This window comes from Mirounga angustirostris, unplaced genomic scaffold, assembly GCF_029215605.1.
Source record: "Mirounga angustirostris isolate CCGP_5_RB_7025 unplaced genomic scaffold, mMirAng1.0.hap1 SCAF_11, whole genome shotgun sequence".
Classification (NCBI taxonomy): domain Eukaryota; kingdom Metazoa; phylum Chordata; class Mammalia; order Carnivora; family Phocidae; genus Mirounga; species Mirounga angustirostris.
This window is the reverse complement of record NW_026991719.1, coordinates 40,548,700-40,557,687: the sequence shown is the minus strand read 5'-3', so window position 1 is coordinate 40,557,687 and position 8,988 is coordinate 40,548,700. Positions and strand designations below refer to the sequence as shown.

At 40.6% G+C, this 8,988-nt stretch overlaps 1 non-coding gene across 1 annotated transcript; it reads left to right on the top strand.

Annotated features, from left to right (window-relative positions):
- Positions 1 to 303: 303 nt before the first annotated feature.
- LOC123842087 (U6 spliceosomal RNA) lies at positions 304 to 407 on the top strand. The gene has a single exon (XR_006790353.1). It is a non-coding gene; the product is annotated as a U6 spliceosomal RNA (small nuclear RNA).
- The last annotated feature ends 8,581 nt before the right edge of the window (positions 408 to 8,988 follow it).

Sequence of the window (8,988 nt, the reverse complement as noted above, 5' to 3'; positions counted from 1 at the left end):
CTTCCAGAAGCCCAGGGTTAGAGTCTGGCATCGAAAATGAAGGGCCCACATAGCACAGTGATTATAGTCAACAATACTGTATTATAAACTTCCAAGTGGCTAAAAGATTAGATCCCAATTGTTCTCACCACAGAGGAGAAATAATTATGTGATGGGGTAGAGGTGTTAGCTAATACTATGGTGCTAATCATACTGCAGTATATGAATGTATCAAATCGACATGTCGTACCCCTTAAGCTGACACGATGTTGTATATGGCAATTTTATCTCGAGTATTAAAAAAAAGAATAAATACAATGAAGGGTGCTCACTTCGGCAGCACATATACAAAAATTGGAACGATACAGAGAAGATTAGCGTGGCCCCTGCGCAAGGACACGCAAATTCATGAAGCCTTCCATATTGAACACAAAAATACAAGGGTCCAGAGCCCTCGGTTGCCCTAGTCTGCGAGACAAAGAGGGGAAGGGAGGCACTGGAGCGGTGGCATAGGAGAAAGAGCGGGAGGAGGGTCTGTCTGTGACACGCAGGTGACAGTAGAGAGTAGGAAGCAGGTTAGAAAGGGTGGGGGTCATTTCTTTATGTGTGACCTGGCAGGGGCACTGATTTTAATCTGCTCTAAGAATAAGAGGAAGCAGCCCAAATGTCCATCAATGGATGAATGGGTAAACAAAATGTGGTGTGTACATACAGTGGAATATTATTTGGCTTTAAAAAGGGAGGAAATTTTGGGGTGCCTGGCTGGCTTAGTTGGTTCAAGCGTCCAACTCTTGATCTCAGCTCAGCTCTTGATCTCCGGGTCATGAGTTCAAGCCCTGCATTGGGCTCCACGCTGGGCATGGAGCCTACTTTAAAAAAAAAAAAAAAAAAAAAAAAGGAAGGAAATTCTGACACTGGCTACAACGTGGATGAACCTTGAGGACATTATGCCAGGTGAAATAGCCCAGTCACAAATACCGACCGTAAAAAGACAAATACGGTATGACTGTACACGTATGAGGTATCTAGAATAGTCAAGTTCATAGAGACAGAAAGTAGAATGGTAGTTGCCAGGGACTGAGGGGAGGGAGGAATGGGAATTTGTTGTTTAATAGGTATAGAATTTTGGTTTTGCAAGATGAAAAAGTTCTGGAGGTTGGTTGTACCACAATGTGAATATACTTAACACTACCGAGCTTAAAAATACTTAAAAATGGTAAAGATAGTAAATAAGGTTCCATCTCTTCTGATCCTTAAGGAGTTGTAGGCCATGCCAGGCAGGGTGGTAGGACAGGCCATTGACATCAAGTTAGTGTAAAAAGTAATAATACTTCATATTTAAATGGCACTTTGCTATTTTTTAAGACACATTTTTTTTTTTAAATTTAAATTTTGTTAGTTAACATACAGTGCAGTATTGGTTTCTGGAATACAATTCAGTGATTCATCACTTCCATACAACATCCAGTGCTCATCACAACAAATGCCCTCTTTAATACCTATCACCCATCTAGCTCATACCCCGCCCACCTCCCTCCATCAACCCTGTTTGTTTTCTATCGTTAAGAGTCTCTTATGGCTTGTTTCCCTCTCTCCTTTTTTTCTTTCCCCCCTACCCCCATGTTCATCTGTTTTCTTTCTTAAATTCTAAATATGAGTGAGATCATATGGTATTTGTCTTTCTCTGACTGACTGACTTCACTTAGCATAATGCACTCTAGCTATATCCACCTCGTTGCAAATGGCAAGATTTCATTCTTTTTGATGGCTGTGTAATATTCCATTTCTTTATCCATCCATTAGTCAGTGGACATTTGGGCTCTCTCTGTAGTTTGGCTATTGTTGATGATGCTGCTATAAATATCAGGGTGCATGTGCCCCTTTGAATGAGTATTTTTGTATCCTTTGGGTAAATAATAGGGCATTGCTGGGTCATAGAGTAGTTCTATTTTTAACTTTTTGAGGAACCTCCACACTGTTTTCCAGAGTGGCTGCGCCAGTTTGCATCCTACCAACAGTGTAGGAGGGTTCCCCTTTCTCCGCATCCTCGCCAACATCTGTCGTTTCCTGACATGTTAATTTTAGCCATTCTGACAAATGTGAGGTGGTATCTCATCATGGTTTTGATTTGTATGTCCCTGATGATGAGTGTTGTTGAACATCTTTTCACGTGTCTGTTAGCCATCTGGATGTCTTCTTTGGGAAGGTGTCTGTAGGAATCCATCAAAATCCTAGAGGAGAACACAGGTAGTAACCTCTTTGACACTGGCCACAGCTACCTCTTCCAAGACATATCTCTAAAGGCAAGGGAAACAAGAGCAAAATGAACTTTTAGGATTTCATCACGATAAAAAGCTTTTGCACAACAAAGGAAACAGTCAACAAAACTAAGAGGCAATCCACAGAATGGGAGAAGATATTTGCAAATGACATAAGAGATAAAGGGCTAGTATCCAATATCTACAAAGAACTTCTTGAACTCAACACCCAAAAACCAAATAATCCAGTCAAAAAATGGGCAGAAGACATGAACAGACACTTCTCCAAAGAAGACATACAAATGGCTAACAGACACATGAAAAAATGTTCAACATCACTAGCCATCAGGTAAATACAAATCAAAACCACAGTGAGATACTACCTTACACCAGTAAGAATGGCAAAAATTAACAAGACAGGAAACAACAAGTGTTGGCGAGGATGTGGAGAAAGGGGAACCCTCCTACACTGTTGGTGGGAATGCAAGCTGGTGCAGCCCCTCTGGGAAACAGTATGGAGGTTCTTCAAAAAGTTAAAAATTGAGCTACTCTATGACCCAGCAATTGCACTACTGGGTATTTACCCCAAAGATACAGATGTAGTGAGAAGAAGGGGCACCTGCACCCCAATGTTCATAGCAGCAATGTCCGCAATAGCCAGACTGTGGAAGGAGCCAAGATGCCCTTCAATGGATGAATGGATAAAGAAGATGTGGTTCATATATACAATGGAATATTACTCAGCCATCAGAAAGCATGAATACCTACCATTTGCATCAGCATGGATGAAACTGGAGGGGATTATGCTAAGCGAAGTAAGTCAAACAGAGAAAGACAATTATCATATTGTTTCACTCATATGTGGAACATAAGGAATAGCATGGAGGACCACAGGGGAAGGGAGGGAAAACCGAATGGGAAGAAATGAGAGAGGGAGACAAACCATGAGAGACTCTGGACTCTGGGAAACAAACTGAGGGTTACAGAAGGGAGGGGGGTAGGGGAAGGGGTAACTGGGTGATGGGTATTAAGGAGGGTACGTGTGGTGATGAGCACTGGGTGTTATACGTGACTAATGAATCACTGAACACTACAACAAGAACTAATGATGTACTATACAGTGGCTAACTGAACATAATAATAATAATAATAAAAGAGATAACAAGTGTTAATGAGGTTGTAAAGAGATCCTTATGCACTGTAGTTGGAAGTGTAAATTGGTACATTCACTGTGGAAAAAGCTATGGAAGTTCCTCAAAAAATGAAAAATAGAACTACCAAATGATCCAGCAATCCATCTCTGGGTATATAATCAAAAGAAATGAAATCACTATCTTGTAGCAGAAGCAGACTAAAGCAATTGTTTTGTTGTGCTGATGATTTCACTGACTCATAAATATGTGAAAACTTATCAAGTTGTATATTTTAAATGCATTCAGCTTATCTTATATCAATTAAACCTTAATGAAGATGTTTAAAAAATTAAAAAAAAAGAAAGGTGTCTATTCATGTTTTCTGCCCATTTCTTAACTGGATTATTTGTTTTTCGGGTGTTGAGTTTGGTAAGTTCTTTATAGATTTTGGATACTAACCCTTTATCAGATATGTCATTTGCAAATATCTTCTCCCATTCTGTAGGCTGCCTTTTAGTTTTGTTGATTGTTTCCTTCAATGAGCAGAAGCTTTTTATCTTGATTGTTTCCTTCAATGAGCAGAAGATTTTTATCCCAATAGTTTATTTTTGCTTTTGTTTCCCTTGCCTCAGGAGACACATCTAGAAAGAAGTTGCTGCGGCCGAGGTCGAAGAGGTTACTGCCTGTGTTCTCCTCTAGGATTTTGGTGGTTTCCTGTCTCACATTTAGGTCTTTCATCCATTTTGAATTTATTTTTGAGTGTGGTGTAACGAAGTGGTCCAGTTTCATTCTTCTGCATGTGGCTGTCCAGTTTTCCCAACACCTGTTTCGAAGAGACTGTTTTTTTTTTTCCATTGGATATTCTTTCCTGCTTTGTTGAAGGTTAGTTGACCATATAGTTGTGGGTCCATTTCTGGGTTCTCTATTCTGTTCCATTCATCTATGTGTCTGTTTTTGTGGCACTTTGCAATTTACACAGTTCTACTGCAGAAATACCTCACCTTGTCAAGTCCTCCTAGCAACTAGTACGGAGGAGGGGGTGGGTCTCTGGGTTAAAGGGAAGTGGGTGAGCTACATGGAGGAAACACAGGGAGTGAAAGGGTTAACACGGAATAAAGGGACACATGATAGACTTGGTGGGCAGGTGGCAGAAATGGAAGTTGAAAGAAGCAAAGCAATCAGTTCGCAATCTACTTGATTCCTCTGTTTTTCTTCGGATGTGATAGTTGGTAACTACAGCCTTGTGTATTCAAATGTTTTCTGTTATTTCTGTGCCCCATTTTTCATAAGCTCTGTTCCGAGAAGCAGGACATCTTCGTAATTAAAGGTGCTTTTGTTCAAAGTTGGGCAGGTTACTTATCTCTCTTGGCTTTAGTTTTCCCTCTGATAATAGTTCCTGCCACTTCAAGCCTCAATGCATATTTCTCTTTTCATGTGTCCAGCCCTTTGACCTCAGGAGCAAATGTCCCCCAGTGACTGGAGTGATAGGGAATACCTCTTCGAGGTTTTCCTTCTCTCAGCTTGTCTTGCCACAGTATTCCTGAGAAGATCGCCAACGGCATCAAGCAGGAAAAGAACGTTTGCAACATACAGGTTTCATGCTTGGTAAAACTTGATGACTTCAGGGGTTTGGAAGAAAACAGTTGATGTGAGTGCAGAATTGGCTGGCCCCCAAACTTTTCAGAGGTTAGGTGGAAACCTCCAGGGGTGCTTCTTGCCAGAGATCTCCGACAATTTCCCTAAAGTATCTGATTACACTAGCTGGGGTGACAGTCTGGGTAATAAGGTAGAAATTTTCATTAGTCCAGCCCGGAGAATTGTAGCCATATTGAACACCAGGAAAATTTGGCTCTGACACTTTGGGTACATCCTGGCCTGCTGGAGATGGGGTGTTCAGTTCCTTCCATTCAACAAGTCCATTCAAATTAAAACCTAATATAGCGCCTGGGTGGCTCGGTCGGTTAAGCGTCTGCCTTCGGCTCAGGTCATGATCCCAGGATCCTGGGATCGAGCCCTGCATCGGGCTCCCTGCTCAGCAGAGAGCCTGCTTCTCCCTCTCCCTCTGTCGGCCGCTCTGCCTACTTGTGCTCTCTGTCAAATAAATAAATAAATAATAAAATCTTTAAAAAAAAACCTAATGTAGAATTCCTCACTTCTTCTGTTTGTTAACAATATCAATTACCTTAGCTGCTACAAAAATAAAAGAACTTCCTTCATTTGGATTTCTCAAACACTGATATGCACTGCTCACTCGAGGGTATCTGGAAATATTAACTAAAGGAGTTTATCTTATCCGGGGAATAAATTTCGAGCTTTAAAACTACTTAACTAAGATCACTTGATATATTTTATGACTAACACAACTGGACCAACCTGTATTTTAGGCTCAGTCAATGCAAAAATAAACAAAAACCTAATGCCAACCAGATTAAATTGTAAAACATTCACACAGTATGTGGGATCAGAAACTAAACATGTGTGGTTGACGACTGATGTCCCCCCTTCTCTGAGACATCTTCGCTCTTGGATTTTTAAGGATGACCTTGATTCATTTGCCGTGTACTTGCCTCTTGAAGCAAAGCACACAGTAGACTCTTAATAATTGTGCTTTTAATCCAGGAATTCTCCTTGATTCTCCAAAAGGGAGAATTTCTCTAGGCCATTTCCAGGTTCCTGCAGAGCCAAAAGATGCAGGAGAGCGTATTCGGCAAGTGTGTGCAGACAGTTTTGAGAACTTATCACAGTAAGCTTTGTAATCCATGTGTTCTGGTTACTATTGCTTGTTAACAAGTTACCCCTAAAACTGAGTGGCTTATTATAATAATTTTATTAGGCCCACTAATTTTATAGGTCGGGAATTCAGACAGAGCACAGTGACAGTGATTTTTCTCTGCTCTGCCTTGTCTGGGGCCTTGGCTGGGAAGACTGAAAGACTGGGGCTGGAATCATAGGGAGGCGTCTTCGTTCACATGTCTGTCTGTTGATGCTGGCTGTTGGCTGGCACCTCAGGTGAGGATGTTGACCAGAACTCTGCTATGTGACCCTTCCATGTGATCTGGGCTGCCTCACAGCATAGTGGCCTCAGGCTAGTCTGACTTTTTACATGGTGAGCCAGGGCCTTAAACTTAGTGTCCCAGGGGGCAAGGCAGAAACTGCGTTGCATTTTCTTACCCAGTTTGAGAAACACACAGTATCACTTCTGCCTCATTCTATTGGTTACAAGCCAATTGCAAGCCCATGCCAGGTCAAAGAAAGGGGACATAGGCCATACTTCCTGGTGGAAGGAGAATCAAAAAATTTGTGGATGTGTGTGATGGTTAATTTTATACATCAATTTCACTGGATCATGGGGTGCTCAGATATTTGGCTAAACATTATTTTGTGTGTGTCTGTGAGGATGTTTCTGTATGAAATCAGCAATTAAATCAGTGAAGTCAGTAACGTGGTTTGCGCTTCCCTCTGTGAAAGGGCATCATCTAATCCATTGAGGGTCTAAATTGATCAAAAAAGTGGAGGAAGGAAGAATTGGCCTTTCCTGCCTGATTGTTTGAGCTGGGACACCCTCCAGTGTTCCTGGTTCTCCACCCCCAGTGTTCCTGGTTCTCAAGACTTTAGCATTAATTCCCTCAAGGTTCATCCAAGTTGTTGCAAATTGCAGGATTTCCTTCTTTCTCGGAAGAAATAATGACTGGGTAAATAATGTTCCAGTGTGCGTGCTTGTGTGTGTGTGTGTGTGTGTGTGTATACACATATATACCACATCTTCTTTATCCATCCATTCATTGACAGAAATTTAAGTTGTTTCCATATCTTGGCTGTTGCGAGTAATGCAGTGAACAGGGGAGTGCAGATATCTCTAAGAGATCCAGATTTCAATTCCTCTGGATATATACCCAGAAATGGGATTGCTGGATCACAGGATAGTTCTATATTTAATTTTTTGAGGAACCGCCATACTGTTTTCCATAGTGGCTGCACCAGTTTGCATTCCCACCAACAGTGTAAGGGGGTTCCCTTTTCTCCACAGCCTCACCAACACTTGTTATTTCTTTTTAAAAAAGGTTTTATTTATTTATTTGACAGAGAGAGACGCACAGCGAAAGAGGGAACACAAGCAAGGGGAGTGGGAGAGGGAGAAGCAGGCTTCCTGCCAAGCAGGGAGCCTGATGCGGGGCTCGATCCCAGGACCTCGGGATCATGACCTGAGCCGAAGGCAGACGCTTAACGACTGAGCCACACAGGCGTCCCAACACTTGTTATTTCTTGTCTTTTTGATGATAGTTATTCTAACTAGTGTGAGGTGTTATCTCATTGTGGCTTTAATGTTCATTTCTCTGATGATTAGTGATGCAGAGCATCTTTTCATGTATCTGTTGGCCATGCATATGTTTTTTTGGAAAACTGTCTATTCAGTTCCTCTGCCTATTTTTAAAATTGGGTTAATTTTTTTTTTTTGCTATTGAGTTGTATAAGTTCTTTATATATTTTGGATATTCACCCCTTATGAGATGCATGATTTGCAAATATTTTCTCCTATTCTGTAGGTTGCCTTTTCATTTTGTTGATTATCTCTTTTGCTGTGCAGAAGATTTTTAGTGTGATGTAGCCCCACTTATTGATTTTTGCTTTTGTTGCTTGTGTTTTTGCTGTCATATCCAGGAAACTGCTGCCAAAACCAACGTCAAGGAACTTTCCCCCTATATTTTCTTCTAGGAGTTTTATGGTGTCAAGTCTTAAATTTAAGTCTTTAACCCATTTTGAGCCCATTTTTGTGAATGGTGCAAGATATGGGTCCAATTTCATTCCTTGGCATGTGATAATCCAGTTTTCCCAGCACCATTTTTTGAAGAGATTATCATTTCCTCATTGAGTATTCTTGGCTCCCTTGTCAAATATTGGTTGACTGCATATGTGGAGGTTTATTTCTGGGCTCTTGATTCTGTTTCACTTTTCTCTGTGTCTATTTTCATGCCATTACCATACTGTTTTGTTTACTATAGCGTTGCAGTATAGTTTGAAATCAGGATGTGTGATGCCTCCCACTTTGTTCTTTCTCAGGACTGCTTTGGCTATTCATGGTCTTTTGTGGCTCCATACACATTTAGGATTGTTTTCTACTTCGGTGAAAAATGCCATTGGAATTTTGATTGAATTGAATCTATAAGTAGCTTTGGGTAATATGGACATTTTAATGTTATTAATTCTTCTGATCCATGAACACAGAATATATTTCCATTTGTTTGTGTCTTCGTCAATTTCTTTCATTGAAGTGTTATAGTTTTCATGAAATAGAAACCAAAAGAACAGTAGAACAGATCAACAAAACTAGGAGCTGGTTCTTTGAAGGAATTAATAAGATTGATAAACCCCTGACCAGACTTATCAAAAGAAAAGAGAAAGGACGCAAATAAATAAAATCATGAATGAAAGAGGAGAGATCACAACCAACACCAAAGAAACACAAACAATTATAAGAACATATTATGAGCAACTATATGCCAACAAATTAGGCAATCTGGAAGAAACGGATGCATTCCTAGAGATTATAAATTATCAATACTGAACCAGGAAGAAATAGAAAACCTGAACAGAACCATAACCAGCAAGGAAATTGAAGC